This window comes from Solanum tuberosum, unplaced genomic scaffold, assembly GCF_000226075.1.
Source record: "Solanum tuberosum cultivar DM 1-3 516 R44 unplaced genomic scaffold, SolTub_3.0 scf00206, whole genome shotgun sequence".
NCBI lineage: Eukaryota > Viridiplantae > Streptophyta > Magnoliopsida > Solanales > Solanaceae > Solanum > Solanum tuberosum.
In genome coordinates, this window is record NW_006239131.1 from 854599 (window position 1) to 876410 (window position 21812).

Consider the following 21812-nt stretch of genomic DNA (forward strand, 5'->3'; position numbering starts at 1 on the left):
TGTTATCTTATGTTTTGTTGTTAATACATATAGGTTTTTACATCTCGCTGTAAATATTTTACTTCCTGGGGCTAACTCTATTCCTGACATCTTCCAATATAATACTAATGATTTATCTATATTTCTGTTGTTTATTGCTACTGAATAATTAGCACTTATTATAAATTTGAATTTTTGATATATCAAATTTCCTTTTACTGCACTTATTATGGTTTTTTCTATTGGTTCTATTATTCTGTCATCTGCTAAATATATTTCTATTGGTGTATCTATTCCTTCTCTAAAACAAGCTTTTATTAATATCTATGTCCCGCCTAAGTGTACATATTTTATTGGTTCTTTAGCTTTAATTTCTTGTATTTCTTTATTTATTATTTGTTTGTTTATTATAGGTATTCTTGCCTTTCCTTTGGTGTATTTACAATCTATTATATGTTCTTTTTGACTTACTACATAATATTCCTCTTTTTTGTCTTTTAAATATATTCCTTACTAATGGTAACTTAAATATTTTTTCTACACTGAGATCTAATTCTTTTCCTTTTATTTGTTCAAATATGTTAGTATCAAATATTACTTTCTGTTCTGTCGATTCTTCATTTGTATATTCTTCTTTACTTATAATTTGTACGTCTTTTTCAGTCATCGTTATTTTCTTCTCTTTCATATTCAGATAACTCATTTTCAAGTGATTCAAATTCATATATACTATCATCACTTTCTGGTTCATAATCTATATAATCTATTTGTGTATATGTCTCATCATTAATTATTATTTCAGATACTTGTTTTTTCTTTGGATTCTTAGGTAGTTTACAATCTTTAGCGAAATGTCCTAGTTTTCCACAATTATAACATGTACATTCCGTTATTTTTTTCTTTGGTCGAAAAGGTCTTTTTGCTTTAGTATTTTTTATATAATATCTTCTTCTTGGTCTTTTGTACCTATATTTAGATTTATATTTTTTATATTTTCCTGATTTTCTATATTTCTTTTTATAATAATTATCGTTACATCCAAATTGGGGTGCTATCTTATCTTTACAACATGTTAAATTTTTTATTATTGTTTTTTCCATTTTTATGTCTTCTCTATATTTTTCACATATTTCTGAATACCATTTTTGTAAATATCTCATTCTTGCTCCAAGTGTATCTTGTAATCCTTCTTCGTTCCAATCTTTTATAATTTTAGAACTAAATGGTTCTGGTAATTTTGTAAAATATAATTTTCTTATTTCTTTAGCTTCTTCTGCGTCGTATGTCCCTTTGTAATAATATTCTCTAAATACGCATGTATATTCATATATGTAACACATATTACATATAGCTAATTTTAACATTAAATTTCTATGTAATTGTTTTTCCTTATTTTGTTCTTCTACTTCTGTAGTTGTACTACTGAATTCATTTCTTATAGCTTTTGGGTTTTTTACTTCTGATGTACTTGTACTTGCTTCATTTTTAATTTCTTCCGTATTTATTTCTATCGAATTGTTAATTGTTTCGGTTTCTTCTATTTTTTCTATTATCTCTGTATATGTTTCACTAAAATCTGAGCCTTGTTCTGAGCGGTTTTCATCTATATCAACATTATCAATTCCTATATCTGGGGTTTCTTTAGTTAGTTCCCTAAGTTTTTCTATCTCTATTTTTAAGTTTGTTTCTATTTCCTTTTCTTTTTGTTTAGCCGCATATAATTCTTTAAGCATAATTAGTTCTTTTTCTAAGCAATTATCTTATCATTTTTCGCTTCTTCAATCTGTTGTATTTCTAATCTTGCTTGTTGTTTTATTGTATCTATTCTTTTTTCCTATCTATTTCTTCATTTTCTCTAGTTATTCGTACCATTGCAGTTAGACTATCTTCTAATCTTACTGTTTCTTTTTCTATCATTAGATATAGATTTTCACCTATTTTCTTTTATCTCCTTCCTAAATTTGAAAATATTATTTTTATTTTCAATCCTTCATGATTTTCATAAGTTTTTTCTTCTATAGCAAATTCTTCTTTATTCATTTTAAATTATGTTTCAGTTGATACTCTATTTTTTGTATCTCTAGTTGTATATTGAATATTATTTTTCTTTGGGCTAGCAAAGATTTATGGCATACTCCTGCATATATATTATATTGAAGCCTTTCTTGTTTATATTTTAACTCTTGTCTTTTTATTATTATTGTTCTAATTAATTCATATTTATGATTTTCGTTATTATCCATGTATAGATTTTTATTCTCTAGCTCTGATACCAATTTTTTTTTGGGGGGGGGGGGGGTCCGATTCTTATGAGTTAATTCTTTCATAATATATTTTTGCTAAAGGTATTAACCTTATTATTTCTTTTATATTTTCTAATATATATTCTATGTTTTGTATGTCATAGGTTTGTTGGAATGTCTTTTATATTTTCTTTCATTAGATTACTTTCCAAAGTAATATCTATTACAGTTTGATGCCAATATTCTAAGTATTCCTGATTTATCATTAATCTGAATATTGAATTTCTAAATCACTTAGATTTTAGCCTATGATTTCATTATTTATTTTATTTATTTCGTCTATTTCATACCATATCTGATTTATTAATTCTTCTTCTTCTTCTTCAAATATCTTTTCCCATATTATCCTTCTTAGGTCAATGATTTCTATATTTTTAAGTATATACAGGATTAATGTTTCTTTTTGAGTTGTTTCTTCTATATGTAACAATTCTTTTGGCAATTCTAGACATATTTGCTCTTTAGAAGTTATTTCTTCTTCTGACACTAGTTCTCTTGGTATATAATTTTCTTCTTGTCCAGTATTTATTAAGATAATATGCTTTCTTTGTTCTATTATTCCAGTTATATAGTAGTGATATGGTTCAATTTTTTTATCCTTTGGTATTCTACTGATTTTCTTGAGAGTTGGGACGTGTCTATGTTTTTTGTTCTTTTTGATGTACTTATCCTACACTTACTATTTCTAGGTCTTTTTCTATGTCTATTTCTTTGTAACTATAATCATTATTATCTATTACTTAACTATTTGTTCAAAAGGATTTTCCATTTTTATTTTATTTATCTTATGTTTTGCTGTTATCTTATGTTTTGTTGTTAATACATATAGATTTTTTAAGGGGTGACACAAATGTCAGATGGGGGGATTGGTTTGTGAATTAGCAACTAAAACAATTTCGAAAACAAGGGAAACAATAAGTAGAGAGGAATTCTCAGGGGTGTGATCGATTATAAGATAATTTTTCTATATGGGTAATTGGAATTTACTAACAATTGCTAATCTTAGTAGGTAGGCTAGACTGTAGATGCAATAGCTTTCTCTCGAACAACTACTACGAATCAAGTGAGTTCTCTCGAATGTCGACAAGCTTAACAATATAAATAGCCCAAAACCATAATTTATCTACTCTCTCAAGATAGATAAGTAGAATCGAGTTTAGGATTCACTCTCTCGAGCAGAACCCACATCAACCCAAGCTACAATCATTAATCGATACTATAAGCTGTAAAACCTCTTTCTCAAGCAAGCCCAGAACACTAAGTTATAATTGCATTTGCAACTAGAATTCATAGATTAATACACATCTATCAATTAAACCCACTTTAAATAAGCATTTATATTAGTAAACAACAATACCCATAAGCTAATTAAGCAAATAATCACATGATCACACCCCAAGAATTGGGGTTTTAGCTAAACATCATAAAAGAGAAAAAAGCAATACCAATTATGTTCTCCATAATTTTGGGTATTGCAATTCAAGTGTTACAATGATCCATGAATGTTCAAAATCGAAAACCCACTTCGAAATTGCTTGAAAACTCCTTCAAAAAGGTACAACAATGGAGAAAAATGCTCAGGAACAATATGAACTTAAAGGATTCTTTCCAAGGATAGACAATAAATCGTTTTAAAATTTAACTTATATGCTCGCTAATTAGGGCGTGCAGGGCCATTAGGCTAGGTAGCCGCCGACTAAGTCGAGCGGCGACGCCCGACTTAGCGCTAATTGCTTCAGTCCATCGTTGGTTTTCTGTGGTTCTTTATTCTCAAGGTTTTATGACTTTAGGCGATCCCAGTTAGTGTCGCCGATTGTCCAAATCCATTGCCAATTTGGCTTCTTTCCAGGGCTGGCAGTCTGGAACTTTAGGCGAGCTAAAGAGCCACTCGGCGGCTCGCCGAGTGGTTTTGGTGATCACCAGGATTTCCTTCCTTCAACTTCTTCAGCTTATTCGCTCATTTTTCTGCAGTAATGTCCTTAGGGCCTTGCTCGTTAGCCTTCATTGCTGCACATCAACATTTTAACATCAGTTTCAAGAATAAATTAGGCATTGAGGACACTTAAACTATGAAAACAAAGCCCTAAATGAGTCGAAATCTCAGGCTCATCAACACCCCTAACTTAACCTTTTGTTTGTCCTCAAGTAAAACTCAAGACCAATAGGCAACATCAAATCTCATTATATGAGCATGTCATACGACCGATAACTCCTTAAGTAGGTAGTATTCTCACTTGATAATCAACGTATCCATTTTCATATACCACTAGTACCACATCATGAAAGTCTGTAAGATCAACCACTAGAACTCCTTATACCTAATGAAAAGATCGTACCCAAATATCTCACAGATTTCTACCCGTTGAATAGTTGCAACACGTTACCAAATTTGTTCCGTCTTTAACCCCAAAGACATGCATTCCTTCATAGATTAGATTAATAGCATAAGTAACACACTCCATAAATCTAACCAAGTAAGCATTGGTACCGTTATAGTAATCGTATTTTGACCATCTTTGATACACACTCAATCTATAAATCGTAGCAGAGACTCTAACCTCAGCTAGCGTAAAATCATTCTCATCATTCGCTGAGTAACCTATACATGTTATGACAACTTTAATAACTATAGTTTTCAAAGTTATAGTGTTCATTATCTAGCAATCCTTTTAATCATTCCACTTCCAATTCTCAAACCACTCCAGATATTTCCTATACCATACAAGTACTGATACAACTACTAGGTGACTAGCCAAAAATTAAAATAATACCCTCATGAAGTCCCTTAAACCACTGTTTAACCTAATAGTTTATTTATCCTCAGAGTGCATCATCAACCCTTTCAAATTGCTGAACATTCTTAATCTAAACACGCATTCTTTCCATAAGTATCTCACTTCCACTTTAGTACCAGGTCTAACATCCAAGCAATATACAACATACCAACTACTCACATGAGGAACTACGCATGTGTCATCACTATATGTGAGAGTGAATAGAATGAAGCGATAAGAATCAGAACGGACAAAGGATGCATGATAGAGATTCAAGATGTGAAGATTTTTCTTAAAAGTCACTATAGCCTCTCGAAGATAAGTACAAATGTCTATGTACCGATCCTCGTGATTCTACTTAGACTTGACTTGTATACACATGAGACCTACAGATACGGGGCTCTGATAACATTTTGTCATGACCCAAAACTGGATGTGATGGCACTCGTCTTATCCCACCAAGACAAGTCAGCCCAATACCCAATTAATACGGTGAATGCTGAAGTAAAAACAAGAAAAAAACCTAACACCATCTACTAATGCGGAAAACAAAGTTAACTTAATAAAACTCCCAAAAACCTAGTTGTCACGTTTACAAGCCTCTAAAGGATTACAATAGATTCAAAAGAAAAACATAGGTCTCAAATGACATTGTTTCTAGAATAGAACAAGATCAGAAATAGGAGTAAAAAGGTCCGCTGAGATGACAAACAACTACATCACTAATCTCCAAGAAGCCTGGGAAAAGAAAATAATGGAAAGTATCCCAAAAATACGGGCTCGTAACCTACAAAAATTGTAGAAGCAAGGGGTGAGTACCAAACCACATGGTACTCAACAAGTAAACTTATAAACTCAAGGTAAGGGAATAGAATACGGGTACTCTTTACACCCCATCCGAACTTCCACAACTACAATCTGCATAAAAACTAGCCCAACCTAACAATTCATAGTTTACATAGCACACAACTCAACAACAACACGTTAACAAATTATATATCCTCAACAACAAACTCAATATTCATCCATCAAAATTCCATAAAAAGGCACTCACAAGATCAGTAACACACAATAACAAGTTCATCAATGATAAAAATGTGCAATGCGATGAAATGCAATGTCTAGTACAGTAATGCATGTCTGACTTAACAATACACACCCGTTGTCTCTCAGTCCGGGACCCATGGAGGATATATCTATCCATGCATCCATCGCGATTGTTGACACGTCCATCAATAATAGAATCCATCGCGGCGTGCGATACATACCTCGAAATATAGTATCCATCACGGTGCGTGACACGTCCCTCAAAATGGTACATCCTCTTTAATTTCTTACTCTTTCTCAATTCACATAACACTTGTCACAATCATGTCTTAGAAAAATGCAACTGATATGTTCACACAAATAATAAGGAGATGACCATTTTATAATAATGTACAATTAACAACAACACAATCGTGATACAACATCAACAATGAGTCAACAAGCCTTTTAAACCATTTTCAACACATCACACACCAACAGTTAATCACACTGCCTTTTATTACCCCTTTTTCATTATTAGAATTAATCAATATGGACAAGTCAACCCATCATAGAGTCTCATTACCCCCAAACACATGTTACAAGGAAATACACGAATTTCATACACTTAACACAAGTTTAGAAATCCACTTGCCTCAAATCATCGAACAATCACTCCAACTCTTGAGTCTTCCCCATTAGTTAGACTTCCAAATCAATGCAATCTATTCAAATAATTAATCACAATAAGATTTCAAAAATAACCAAAATCATATTACTATAGGTCTATCCTAGACACAAAAACTCACTCAAATTTATAATCAATTTCCTTATCTTTCTAACATGTCAACTCTCATATTTTCCAAATTTCAAGTCTAGGATTTAGTCTCAATATCTCCAAATAACATAATTTTAATGATCTTTATACATCACAATACACCCACTATTTAATTACATAGCTCAATATAATAAAACTTGAATCATAATGTGGTAACTATAAGAATGATGTTAAATTGAATCCTAATTATGAAACCCAGATTTAAACACGAAAGCAATATCACTTATAAGATACATTAATGTCAAGTGCTACATGTATGTGATGAGTTCGAGATTTGGACTCATTTGGGGCTTTGTTTATATAGATTTAGTGTCCTCAAATGGTTAATTTGTGCCATAAACTGATGTTAAATCCTTGATTTTTTCAGGTATATGGATTGAGGAACAAAGCAAGGACACTAACAGGCAAAAAGGAACAAAACAAACTGAAGAAATGAAGAAAGGCAAGCCTGGTGATCGCCAAGAGCTCTTGGGGAATCATCGAGTGGCTGGTTTGACTGCCTAAAGGTCCAATGTGCCAGCCTTGATTGAAGAACCAAGTCGGCAACAAAAAGGAGCAGTCGGCGAATCGCCAAGCTGTTCCGTGATGCAAAGAGGGATCACCCAAAGTCATAGAACTTGAGGATGATGAATGCCTTGCGAAAAGGCGATGGAAAAGATCAATGGGTGGTTCGCCGAGCCCGACTTACTTCACCAAATGTCCCTTTGTGGATTATTTTTGGTGACTATAAATTAGATTTTGAACATTTATTTTAGTATGTTGGAGATTTGACTTATGCTGGAAAATGCGAATTTATCTCATCACACTTTTCTCTATAGTTTTTCATAGTTTTGAAGAATTTTAGATGTTCAATTTGGAGATTTTGGAAGTGAGTTTCGAATATTCTACAAATTGAAGCATGGTAAGGACTAAATCACACTTACCACGTTGATGGCTAATCGATTCGGTAATCGTTTTTACCCTTTATTATGTTTGTCTAAAACCCCAATTCTTGGGGTATGATCATGTGATTATTGATTGAATTAGTTTATGGGTATTGTTAATTACTAGTTTAAATGCTATTTTGAAGTGAGTTTAATCATTAATTGTGGTTTAATTTATGAATTGTAGTTGCAAATGCAGTTCTAATATTGTGTTCTTAGCTTGCTCGAGAAAGAGGTTTTAGAACTAAGATTATTGATGAATGATTTGTAGGTATTGGGTTGAGCTGCGTTTAACTCGAGAGAGTAAATCCTAAACCCAATCCTACCCATATAGCATGAAAGAGTGGATGAATTAAGGTGTGGGTTGTTCTTCATTGTTGTACTTGTTGATGTTCGAAAGAAATCACTTGATTCGGGGTAGCTGTTCGAGAAAAAGTTATCTCCTTTATAGTCTAGCCTACTCACTGATTTTCAGCTGTTTACTAGTAGGTTTAATTACCCATAAATCGACATTTGCCTATAATCGATCACATCCTGAGAATCCCTCTCCCTATTGTTATTTTGATGTTTTTGTGACTGCTTTGTAGTAATTTCTATTCCTATGGCTGGTTAGACCACGTTAGCATTTCCTCATTGAATTTAAATAGGTACCGCTCCCTGTGGGATTCAACCCTAACTCATTCGTTGGGTTTTATATTGATTAACGATTGTTGACACCTAGATTTGGATGAAGTGTGGTTGAAAGGTTAAAATTAGTATGCCTATTGTGTAATATACCCTAACTTGTCGATTAGTACTTAATGATTGACCTCTAGTTTTTGTCAACAATAATCAGCACAGACAAATTAACCTGCCCACAATTTATAAAACCAATCTTAAAGCAAATGGAAGTCCAATTATTTCCACTACACCAACACGTGGCTTAAGCTTACACACCTTAGAAATCACTACAAACTTAAAGTGCTAGATATGAATAGATTTTACCTGGAACACGAGGAATACCCACTTCTGCTTCGTAAGACGCCACAAGCATTTTACGATGGCTAACCAAATAACCAATCCCAATCAACTTTAATTAATTTTATACATGGGTAAAGTTATATAGGGCTATTAAATACCTTATGGACTTGGTCCATTAACCACCAATTAAATAAATTAATTATTTAATAAATAGTCATCAATTAAATAACCATAGTTAAACAAATTATTCAAATTTCCTAATTAAAATTTACAGAAAGGGTCCTTCATGAAAGAGAGAGGACTAACTCTCAAAATGGCCTAATGGGTCATTACAATTTGTTGCTCCAAGTGTGGCCAGAATGGTCATTTCATGAAAGAGTGCCCTAAGAACATACAAGGTAATGGTAATGGGGGCAATAGGCCCCAATCTTTTTTAGTTGGTCCACCAGACATAACTGCATCTAGAGGAACTACTTCAAGGGCAGGCGGAGCAGCAAACCATGTGTATGCTATTAATAGTCGCCAAAAGCAAGAGAATTCACCAGATATTGTCACTAGTATGATGAAAGTCTTTAATTTTGATGTTTATGCTTTACTAGATCCAGGAACGAGTCTATCTTTTGTGACTCCTTATATTGCGATGACTTTTGATGTTCTTCCTGAAAAAATTCTTGAGCCCTTCAGTGTTTCTACACTTGTTGGTGAGTCTATTCTAGCTGAGAGAGTCTATCGTGATTGGACCATTTCCATCAATCACAAGAGAACCATGGCTGATTTAGTTGAGTTAGACATGGTAGATTTTGATGTCATTCTAGGTATGGACTGACTTCATGCCTGTTATGCCTCAGTCCATTGTAGAACTCGAGTTGTTAAGTTTCAGTTTGCTAATGAACCAGTTATAGAATGGAGGAGTAGTTAAGAAGTGCCTAATGGTCATTTTATTTTGTATCTTAAGGCACGAAATTTAGTTTCCAAGGGGTGTGTCTATCACTTAGTCCAAGTTAATGACTCTAGTGTTGAGATACCTCATATTTAGAAAGTTCCAGTAATAAGAGAGTTTCTAGAACTCTTTCCAGATGATCTTCCCGGAGTCCCTCCTGAGAGAGAAATAGACTTCGATATAGATATTCTTCCCGATACTCATCCCATCTCTATTCCTCCACATAAAATGGCACCATCAGAGTGTAAAGAGTTAAAAGAGTGATTGAAAGATCTCCTTGAGAAGGTTTTTATTCGACCAAGTGTCTCAGCTTGGAGTGCTTCGGTCTTATTTGTGAGGAAGAAAGATGGTGATACACTTAAATTACACCTCCCTAAAGCAGTATAAGCGATTGTTGTCAAATAAAGAACCCAACTAGTAGGCTGGGGTCGATCCCACGAGGAATATGGTTTAGACATAAACTTAACTTACTATTATATTCGTTTAGTCAAATTATTTCCGAAACAAGTAAGTAAAGGAGGGGTTTTTGTGTAACAAATAACTGATTATAGTTAAGATAACAAGTGAGCAAGATTCGAACTTTAGTTCTTATCAATGAGAGAAAGTTACCAGGGTATATGTGTTCCCCATAAGCTCATAACACGTTAATCTTAGTAATAGCAATCCTTTCCTAGTGTATCACATGTAAAGTGGTAAGTTATGTATCTCTAAATCCTTGGTCCAACAAATAGAGAATTTCACCCCACACCTTGGTCCAGATACGTGTATATAATTTACCAACCGTTACCTTTACCTCACATTAGACATCACATCAATGTATGGTTTAGTTTTCACCCTCGCACCAATTGACATTAAACTATTAGATAGTATCACACTAAATCTATGTTGATAATTCTTTTCTTATTAACTACCTCCTCGGTTCGGCAAGTAGCAACAAGGTGAGTTCTAACATTTGCAACCGTTAAAAAGACTTCTTAACGAAAGAATTATCAATGCATGTAATAACACTATTCAAGAATTACTTAGTTACTATTCATACTTTGTTAATCGCTAATGGTTCCCACAACCCTAGTTGTGGATTTAGTTACCCATGCAAGCAAGAACACAATTCATATTTTGTGAAGAATAATTCATGAACTTATGTAATAAATAGAAGAAACTCCGAATCTTCAATTGAAATTCAAAGCAAGAATCTTTATAAACCGAAATTAGGAAATCAAATTGCTAATGTTTGCAAGTTAATTCCCAAGAGCAAACTAAGAACTAAAGTTAAACAATAGAGGCTAACCCCCAAAAACGAGGTTTACATGCCCTATATATATAGAAAAACATGTCCTAACTAAAAAGGAAACGAAATAAGGAAATAAAATTTCTGGACGCAGTTTTGATCTATGACAATGACCTACGGACTGTGGACTGACCTACGGTCCGTAGGTCCCTTCCGTGGTTTGGGACTTAGGCATTTTTTTAAAACTCAAAATCTCCAACTCTCAGTAACAATCGACAGATCAGCAGGACAGACCATGGTTTCATCCACGATCCATGGATCCTCCTCCGTAGCTCCATACTTAAAATTTTGAAATGAGGTATTGGAACTCCCTTCTCTGAATCATTTGACGGAACTGCAGAATGACCTATAGGTCGACCTACGGTCCATCATTTGTAACTGTGATTCCACACTTGGTCAAGAATTAACTGATCTTCCTTCAAGCCTTGCATGTCCATCTACGCCTACCACCTACGGAACGTTACTGCACCTACGGTCCGTAGGTCACATCCGTAGATTCCCTTTTCTGCACAATTTTTCAGTTGTGTCTCTCCACTTCCACGTTCGAACTTATTTCCTGCAAACATGATAAAACACAATGATACCAATTCAAAATAGCCCTAGACACACACAACTCGTCAGTAAAATGTATTAAAAATACCGTAGACTCACGGTATATCAACACCCTCAACTTAAATTTGTTGTTTGTTCTCAAGCGATGCACTAAGACTCTAAACGACACTTGTATAGAAGCAGACATTCAAGCACAAGCAATCACATGACTTTCTATCCCGACTCTCTTTTTGAATGCAAATATTTTCTCTTAAACTCAACAAGCTAACTCATGCGAATCAATTTATGACAAAGATCGACCAATCGACACACAACATACACTGTTTCACTATGACCAAGGTACCAATTTTTCGACAATGTAACTAGTGCCCTCACTTCAAGCGAAATCCTTTTCACACATAAGATATAAATATTTGAATTTTAGTATTCCTTCAACACTCACGCTCAGAAGTGACTTCAAGTATAGTTAGTGCTCAATACCATAGGCTTTGCCCTTATTTTCACTACTTAGACCCTCGAAACTAGTTGCTAGGATCACTATAGGACTTTTCTTAGCTTCTACCGTAGTCTCAGGGTCAAGTGTGGTACATTTGGGTACTTTTTAGTGACTTTCTGCCCTCCTTGACACTACATTGGCTATTTACCTCTTCCCTGACCTATTTTTCGCAACTTTTCATCTCAATTTCTTTCCCTTAACTCTTTTCAACGAAGGATACAACTTTTGACTATTTGACTCTTATTTTTTTCACTTTCTTCTTTTTCCTTCGCTTTATTTTCTTTTATTTCTTTCGCACAAAGTCACATCCTCTTTCATACTTTTTCTCTTTTCAACACTAAGCTTTTTTCATACCCTTTTTTCATTTGGTTTCCTTTTTCATAGCCACCCTCAACTCATGCATTTTGCGTTAGTTGAGGTGCACAATGTCCGATGTCAGACCAGGGCCAAGATCAAGGTAACTTTTGGGTTTAGCCACCCTCAACTTAGGCTTTTGGCCTAAGTCAAGGTGCACATGTCCAAGGAGGGACCGGGGCCAAGACAACGTTTTTAAGGGAAGGTGAGTTAGATGAGTCAAAAGAATTGGTCAATTTTAGGCTCAAATATTTGGATCAGAAGGGAATAATGCTACCATTTGGTTAGATCATTTTAGGCTTAAGTGGACTAATTTGAACAATGGCCTATGATCACTTCCCAACTTCTAGCCTAAATTATCCTAGCAGGACCAACGGGGCAAGTTCTGGATTGGCACAAAACTGGCAAAACATTCGACTATCCTCACACACTCTTAGCACCTTGTTTCATTCTCAGATTACCCAGTACAAGTTTTAGCTTAAGTCATGGGATCAAATTGGTTCTTTTATCATGTCGTACTCAGAGCCAACACATTCAACTCATTCTAGCCTACAGATTTTATAACACATATCACAAATTTTGGACGGGCAACATTTTTCATTCCTAATTATGCCATTATGCTTCATTCTTTCTCATGCTTCTACACATACAACCCTAACACATGTCGGTTCAACTGAAATTAAAACAGTCTCTTGGGGAAAAAGAACACAGGAAAGAAAACCCCAAGGAAGGATTTTAAGTTGGGTTACTCAGACTTCACCCTATCACTCACAATTTGTTTACCCCACCCCAACAAAATATAGTGCAATTGTCCCCAATGCACAAAAAGTAAAGAATAAAGGATCGGGTGAAGAAAACTTGTGGTGCATAGCGCCGAAGACCTATCAACAAGTGGGTAGGTCCGGTTTCCCGAAGCCCACTAGATCAACACTCGGGTCACCCACAGTAGTGCCCGCATCAACTGTCACAGCACCCTCAGTGGTGCTATCAACCACTCTCACCTCACCAACAGTAGTGCTCACATCATCTCTCACAACAACTGTAGCCTCAGTGGTAGGCATAGAACTCGAGGCTCCAATATTACCCTCACAAAACCTTTACTGGCGCAATTCCTCATCCACAATGGAGGCTCTCCTAGTCTGCTCGGTCTGCTGGGGCTCCCACTTCTTAGCTCGTGCATCCTCAGTAGCGTCAGAAATGTGACTAGAGCGGGGCCTCTTCCCTCGAGCACGGGTGGACTCGGGATGTGGTATGTCCTCTCCAAATAAGTCATGTAGCACCGTATCATCAACCGGTACAGTAGGAGTAGACTCTGGCGCATCTGTAGGTGGAGCAAGAATGGTATCAAGATCAGTCTGGAGACTATCCAACTCCTTTCGGAGGGGAAGAGACATCAGCGTTGGAGGTTGGTTGCTCGAGGACACACAACTCGAAGGCATCTAGGCACTTATTAATGGCCTGGACCTTCAGGTCTATCATATGCTTTATCAGCCGCTCCATCTTAGCATTGGAGATGCATCCATGGCTTCACATGCTGAAGCAATGTGGCCATCTGTGCCTCCAACTTTTGAACACGAGCAAGGGGCATGACAGTGGATTCTGACGAAAGGGTGGCTTTGGATGAGCTAGGAGCTCGATTGGCGGCCTAAGATGGGGAGGCCGTGGTATAATCAGTAGTGGCTGGAGGGGTGGGGTCTGCATCCTGCATTTGCTCCACATCAGCAACTATGTCTGCTCCCAATAGAGTTACATTGACCTGCGGCTCTCTGGTTGGCGCCGCCAGATTTGCCTCATCCCGAATCAAGCCTATATCCAGGGTCTTAGTCGCCTCGATCAACTTATCACAATGCCAGACCAGCACTCCAAAATCCCTGCATAATTGAAAGATGAGGCAAGGAAAATGGTGGAGGCCTTGAAGGCCTTCTCGTGAATCTCCGCAATCAGCATGCGTGCGAAGTCTATCTCAAACCCAGCTACCAAAGTAGCAACCATCACAGCACAGTCCCATGTACGTACATTGTATGCCTTAGTAGGAGACACCCGGTTCCGCACTAATAGCCAGAAGAACTTGGCCACAAAATTAAGAGTGTCCTTCTTGATTGATAAGGTCGGAGTGCTGACCCACTCGACCCACTCTCTATCTGTAGTAATGTGACTCGCCAGCCAGTGTAAGACGATCTCTCTTTTCTCTGCATTTTAATGGAACTCCCCGCTCTGCATGATGTCTCATCTGTAGTTAAACTCGGTCGTGTTTAGTGCCCAACTGTGGGCTGGACCGTAGAGGAACCAACGGATGGTGATCTCAGATATATCTATAGAATATCCATGCACTAGTGTAGTCGTGAGTGGTGCCTGGGCTGTGGGCTTGGCATTTTTGTGAATAGAGCCTCAGAGGGTGGTTGCGTAGGAAGCATAGAACTCCATCACGATCTCCTTGCTATATGTCCTTGGTTCCCGGGTCATCCACTCCCACTTATGTAGTTGGAAGAGCCGGTGGATGGCGGGCATGATATGCAGACTGCCTGTGAGTACCGTGCACTCCTTTGTAATTGTCCGGGCCATCCTATTCTTCTCAGTCATCATACTGGCATCCATGTATATCTGCCACTGACCGTCTACACACCACCTGTTTGGCTCCTCCGTAACTGAGGTAGGGTCGGTGTTCGGTGGCACTAGAATATACCCCGCACTAGTAGCCTCATCAGACGAGGCAGCCCTAACATGTGAACTTGAGCCGATTGCAGATCTAGACGCAGACCCGGAAGCAGAGGCAGACTCAGAGCCGAAAGCAGACCCAGCCGGTGATCCGATCCATATATCCTCATTATCAAACTGGGAGGCAGTGACTACATCAGGAACCACCTCCTTGGATTGATTATGGGTAGTCTGGGGTGCTGTGGGGGATGTCCTTCCAGTGGGCGGGACATATGTGGGGTCATTCTCCGCATCAGTATCTTCGTCAATTAGCGGACGGGTTAGTGCCATCGATTTGCACCTGCCCTTTGCTGCGACGGCCGGAGCTTTCTTCGGAGCCATGGTACCTGTGGAGGATGAATTAGTACCAATATAACCCATAACACACTCGAAACAATTTTAGAACTAAGAATAAACCCAAACAAAAAACAAAAAAAATTCCTGACAGTGGCTACAGTGGGTACCTAAGTTCCGTAGTTGACCTACGGTCCGTGGATCCCCTCCGTAGGTCAGAAGTCCCAAAAAGTTGGGCTCTGATGGGAACCATAGATATGTAGAATGGTTCGTAGATTGACCTACGGACCGTAGTCCACCTCCGTGGTTCCACATTTAGTGGAATTGCTATGTGCGACTAACCTACAGACCTGGTGTACGGTCCGTAGACGAAGTCTCGTGGATCAAGTCTGTGCCACGTATCATCCATGCCTAATGTTTAAACTAGTTTTCGACAATTTCAATCATTCGTCCTAAGTCTAATCATGCATTTCAACAAAATTTATGATAGTTCATCATCCCTAGGGTTCTAATTACTAAGTATTTACCTTTTATTACATACAAAATTAGGAACACCAAGTCGAAACTTTCATTTAGAACAGATTTTCACTGAGTTATTCGATTACTAAGACTACACAATCACATTCTATCGTCCCATGGGTGTTTCTAACATTAGTTCAACAAGGAATTTCATTCAAAAACAACCCAAGGTCAAGAGCACTTCGTGACTTCATGTATGGAACAATGAATACCAAAATTCAAAGTTAAAGTGAAGTCAGTTACCTTACAAGTATCGAAAGTGGGTGATTGTGTTACGTCAATGAACTCCTTAGACCTTTCAACAGACTTTCAATGCCGAACCCAAACAACAGAATCGTTTGGAAATGGAGGTGATGATTTGGGAAGGGAGAAGAGGGAGATGGAAATATGGGGAAGTGAATGGGGAGTGATTTGTAGGATTAATGGAGTGATTAATGGAAAAGAAAGGGGTTAAAAATGGTTTGGTAGTGAGTTTTGAATAAGGGGATGAATATAAAAATGAAGGATTATATTTAAAAGTTGTCCGGGTTGGGTCAGGCAAACCCTAGGTTTGGACCCAGGAAACCCCATCGACGAACCGTGTGTCGACCTACGGATCGTAGGTCACTTAAAACTTAGAAAAATTAGAGGACTTGCCTGGGGTCTACAGACACCATTCACAATCCGTGGATTGACCTACAGACCATCGATGGGGTCCGTAGACCTGTGCAAGAGACATTTTCTGCAGATTTTTTATTTTCGTCCCTGCACATGTAGCAACCGTTAGGCCTGTCTTTTTACATTTTCTAGACACTTTTTAGACACGGACCCTATTCTATATCTAGACAACACTACAACAAAAATAAAGCACCTATCTAAAGGAATACAGAAATGCAAATAAACAAAGAAAACTACTAAATCGAAAAGAAAAACCTATAGTTGGCTGGATTGTACATCTTGGGTTGCCTCCCAAGCAGCGCTTGATTTAACGTCAGGGCACGACGCAGGCCTCTTGATTACTCAGACTTCATTAAGATAATAGGCCTCAACCACCTCTTGCACATTTTTCTGCTTTTCCCATATAGACCTTGATCCTTTGCCCGTTCACCTTGAACCTTGTTCACTCACTGTTTTCAAGCTCGACTGCTCCATGTGGGAGCACGTGCGTCACTAAGAATGGCCCGGACCACTTGGACTTGAGCTTGCCAGGAAACAAGCGCAACCTAGAGTTGAATAGAAGCACAAGATCACCCACAACAAATTCTTGCTTTTCAATCCGTTGATCATGATACTTGTTCATCTTCTTCTTGTACAAGGCAGAACTTTGATATGCTCTTAGGCGAAACTCATCAAACACATTCAAGTCACTTACTCTCTTATTCGATGCGGCCCTCCAATCCAAATTTAGCTTCTTTAGCGCCCACATAGCCTTATGCTCTTACTTTACCAGAAAATGGCAAGACTTCCCATATACAAGTTGGTAGGGAGACATACCTATGGGGGTCTTGTATGCAGTGCGATATGCCCATAGAGCATCATCAAGCTTCCTTGACCAATCCGTTCTTATTTGCATTCACAGTCTTAACCAAAATCTTCTTGATCTCTCTATTGCACACTTCAACTTTCCCACTAGACTGCGGATGGTAAGGAGTGGCTACATTGTGGCGGACGCCATATTTATCAAGTAACGCCTTGAACAACTTATTACAGAAGTGGGAACCTCCATCGCTGATAATCGCCCCAAGTGTACCAAATCTGGAGAAGATATTCGTTTTCAGGAATGCGGTGACATTTTTACCTTCATTGTTGGCAAGCGCAATTTCTTCTACCCACTTCGACACATAATCAATCGCAACAAATATATACTTCATCCCATGTGAACTTACAAATGGACCCATAATATCAATGCCCCATACATCAAACAACTCTATCACTAATATCGGATTCATAAGAAGCTCTTGCCTCTTTGAAATTCCTCCTTCTCTTTGGCAACGGTCACAAGACTTGGTGAAATCATGAGCATCTTGGTGGATGGTAGGAAAGTAATACCCACATTTCAAAATTTTATGTGTAGTCTGAATACCACTATGATACCCATCAACAGGCAATGAATGACACGCCTCTAATATACTCCACATCTCCATCTCGGGCACACAACGACGAATAATACCATCAACACAACTACGGTATAAGTAAGGCTCATCCTAAAAGAACTTCTTCACATCATGCATAAATTTTTTCCTTTGGTGAAACGGCAAATCTGATGGCACCAGATCACTTGCCAAGTAGTTAGCAAAGTCTGCCAACCAAGGAATCAGATCATGAGAAGCAACCAATACCTGTTCATCCGGAAAAGCATCATTAATTTCAGCCCTATCACATAGCTTGAGCATAGCTTCTTCCTCCAATCTTGACAAGTGATCGGCAACCTGATTTTCCGTCCCCTTTCTCTCTTTCACCACAAAGTTGAACTCTTGCAGCAACAATACCCATCTAATCAACCTCGGTTTTTCATCCTTCTTAGCCATCAAATACCTCAATGCAGAATGGTCAGTATGCACTATGACCTTAGTACCAAGCAAGTAGGATCAAAAATTTTCGAATGTAAAAACCACCGCATGAAGCTCCTGTTCAGTCACTGTATAGTTCGTTTGAGCCACATTTAGAGCTTTGCTGGCTTAGTAAATAGGATGAAGAATCTTCTCTCGCCTCTGTCCCAATACAACACTAAGCACCACTCCACTCCACTTTCACTAATACATCTTGGAGCACACCAATCGACCTCTTGACAATTCTATCGACCATGAGCAATCGCATCACAGTCGGTTTTGGATCCCCTAAACCCAACTTCTTGTAAATAAACAATGGCATCAGATTAATACTAGCACCAAATCTCCCAACGCCTTTGAAAAATGTAGCAGCCCGATGGTACAAGGAATAGTGAAGGCACCAGGATCATCCTTCTTCTGCACAAGGGACCTTGTCGCAATAGCACTACAATGTTGTAACCTATCATCATCTTCAAAACTCACGACCCTTCTCTTCGTCACCAAATCTTTCATAAACTTTACATACCCAGGCATTTGCTCCAAAGCTTCTATCAACGGAACATTGATGGAAAGTTGTTTCAACATAGCGATGAACCTGCGGTATTTCCCTTCTTCATTCTTATTAATCAACCTCTGTGGGAATGGAGGTGGAGGTCTAGGCGTGGGGACAACTTTCTGGGTTATCTATGTTTCCTTCTCTGTAGCATTCGTGGACTCTTGAGTAACCTCAATCTCTTCATCATCTTTCTCAACCACAATTTCAACCTCAGACATCATAGATGGATTAATGGTCTTCTTACCCCTTCGAGTAGTGACTGCCATACAATGCCCATCATTCTTCGAATTTTGGATGGTGTTGCTAGGAAGTGTGCCAGGCTGACGTGGGTTCACTGTAGTGGACAACTGATTCATCTGCTGCTCAAGTTGCTTAATAACACTGCATGGGCATCAATCTTTTGACCAATACTAGACAAGTCATTCCACATCTCCATTACATTCTAATAAGTCGAATCAAACCTCTTCAACATCTTCTGCATCATATCCTCAATATGTGACATACTACCCCAGCTTCCCTATTACCGAATTTTCAATTTTGAGGAGTAACATAAGGCCCACCCCTATCGTTTATGTTGTCATAGTTGTTCTGGTTGTAGTTGTTGTCGCGATCGTAGTTCTCATCCCGGACATATTGACCCTCTCAATTGTAGTTGCCATAGTTCCGACTTTGGTTTCCTTGACCTTGGTGCCAATTATACGAATTGAAACCTTGGGCGTTGGCTTGGAAACCCCCCGTCTGATCATTCACCGCATAAATATCCTCTTCATAATAACATTCCTCAACCGGTGGTAGATTTCTAGTCAAATAATGCACAACATTTATCTTTTCGGTACCTCCGCTCACATGCTTCAACACCAACCCAAGTTTTGTCCTCATCTGAGTCATCTCCTCACGAATGTCATCAGCAAATTGACTAGGTGCCGATTGAACTGTCAAAGTGCTTCTTCCAAGTTCTGACTTTCGAGTGCTCCATGCTCTATTGTTCCGGTTAATCTTCTCCAGTTTTTCAGCGATCTCCTCAAAAGTGCGCCCACTATATGATCCTCTTGTGATAGTATCAAGAACAACCTTACCATTCTCATCTTAGCCTCTGTAAAAATACTCCTTCAGTGACTCATCATCAATACGGTGGTTTGGAACAATTCTTATGAAAGCAGTGAAACTGTCCCACGAACTACTCACAGACTATCCAGGTAGTGCCACGAAGTTGTTGAGTTTATCTTTGTGGTTCAGCTTCTTGGACACTGTGAAGTATTTTGCCATGAACACTTTACGCAATTGATCCCATGTGTGAATTGATTTATAAGGAAGCTCAGTAAACCATACAACAACATCACCGGTCAATGATAGAGGGAACACTCTCAACCCAATGACATCTATGTCTAAATCCGGTTGACCCACACAACTCTTGCAAACACTCCTCAACTTAGCCATGTGCCCATGTGGATCCTCTGATGCCATACCAGAGAACAAACCACTCACTGTAAGCATCTGCATCAGACTGCTCATCACCACGAATGTATGCCCCAGAGGTAGATGTGGTAGAACAATAGGTTCTTCAGATTTAGCAGCATTGAACTCAACCCTATAGTTATCACGCAGCCTCGATTCTGGTGGATTATGTACCCTCAATGCATCTCCCAATAGATTACCACCTTGATTTTCAGCATTCTCATTATCAATCCTAGGAGGCTGCAATTCAACTCTATCACCTTGATTTCCTCCATTAGGGTTGACTGGGACTCCTTGGTTATTTATCCTACGCAAAGTTCTGTTCAATTCTGGATCGTAAGGAGTCAGTGGTTCAGCTCTACTCTGTGTACTTAGCATACACTAAAGTAGGAACCTGAGAGAAACAAAAATAAAAGAAAAATTAAAATTAGGAAATAATTGACTAAAGTTCAATAATGTAGTTAAACATAATCTAAAAGCCTTATATCCCGACAACGGTGCCAAAATTGGATACACTCAAATTACACCTCCCTAAAGAAGTATAAGTGATCGTTGTCAAATAAAGAACCCAACTAGTAGGTTGGGGTCGATCCCACGAGGAATATGATTTAGACTTAAACTTAACTTACTATTACATTCGTTTAGTCAAATTATTTCTGAAACAAGTAAGTAAAGTGGGGGTTTTTGTGTAAAAAATAACTGATTATAGTTTAGAGAACAAGTGAGAAAGATTCGAACTTTAGTTTTTAACAATGAGAGAAAGTAACTAGGGTATATGTGTTCTGCATAATCCTAGTAATAACAATCCTTTCCTAGTGTATCACCTGCAAAGTGGTAAGTTATGTAGCTCTAAATCCTTGGTCCGGCAAACAGAGAATTTCACCCCGCACCTTGGTCGAGCTACGTGTGTATAATTTACTAACCCTTACCTTTACCTCATATTAGACATCATATAAATGTATGGCTTATTTTTCACCCTCGCACCAATTGACATTAGAGTATTAGATAGTATCGTACTAACTCTATGTTGATAATTCTTTTCTTATTAACTACCTTCTTGGTCCGGCAAGTAGAAACAAGGCGAGTTCTAACGTTTGCAACTGTTAAAAATACTTCTAAACGAAGGAATTATCAATGCATGTAATAACACTGTTCAAGAATTACTTAGTTATTATTCATACTTTGTTAATCGCTCAGGATTCCCACAACCCTAGTTGTGGATTTAGTTACCCATGCAAGCTAGAACACAATTCATATTTTGTGAAGAAGAATTCATGAACTGACGTAATGAATAGAAGAAACCTGGAATCTTCAATTGAAATTCAAAGCAAGA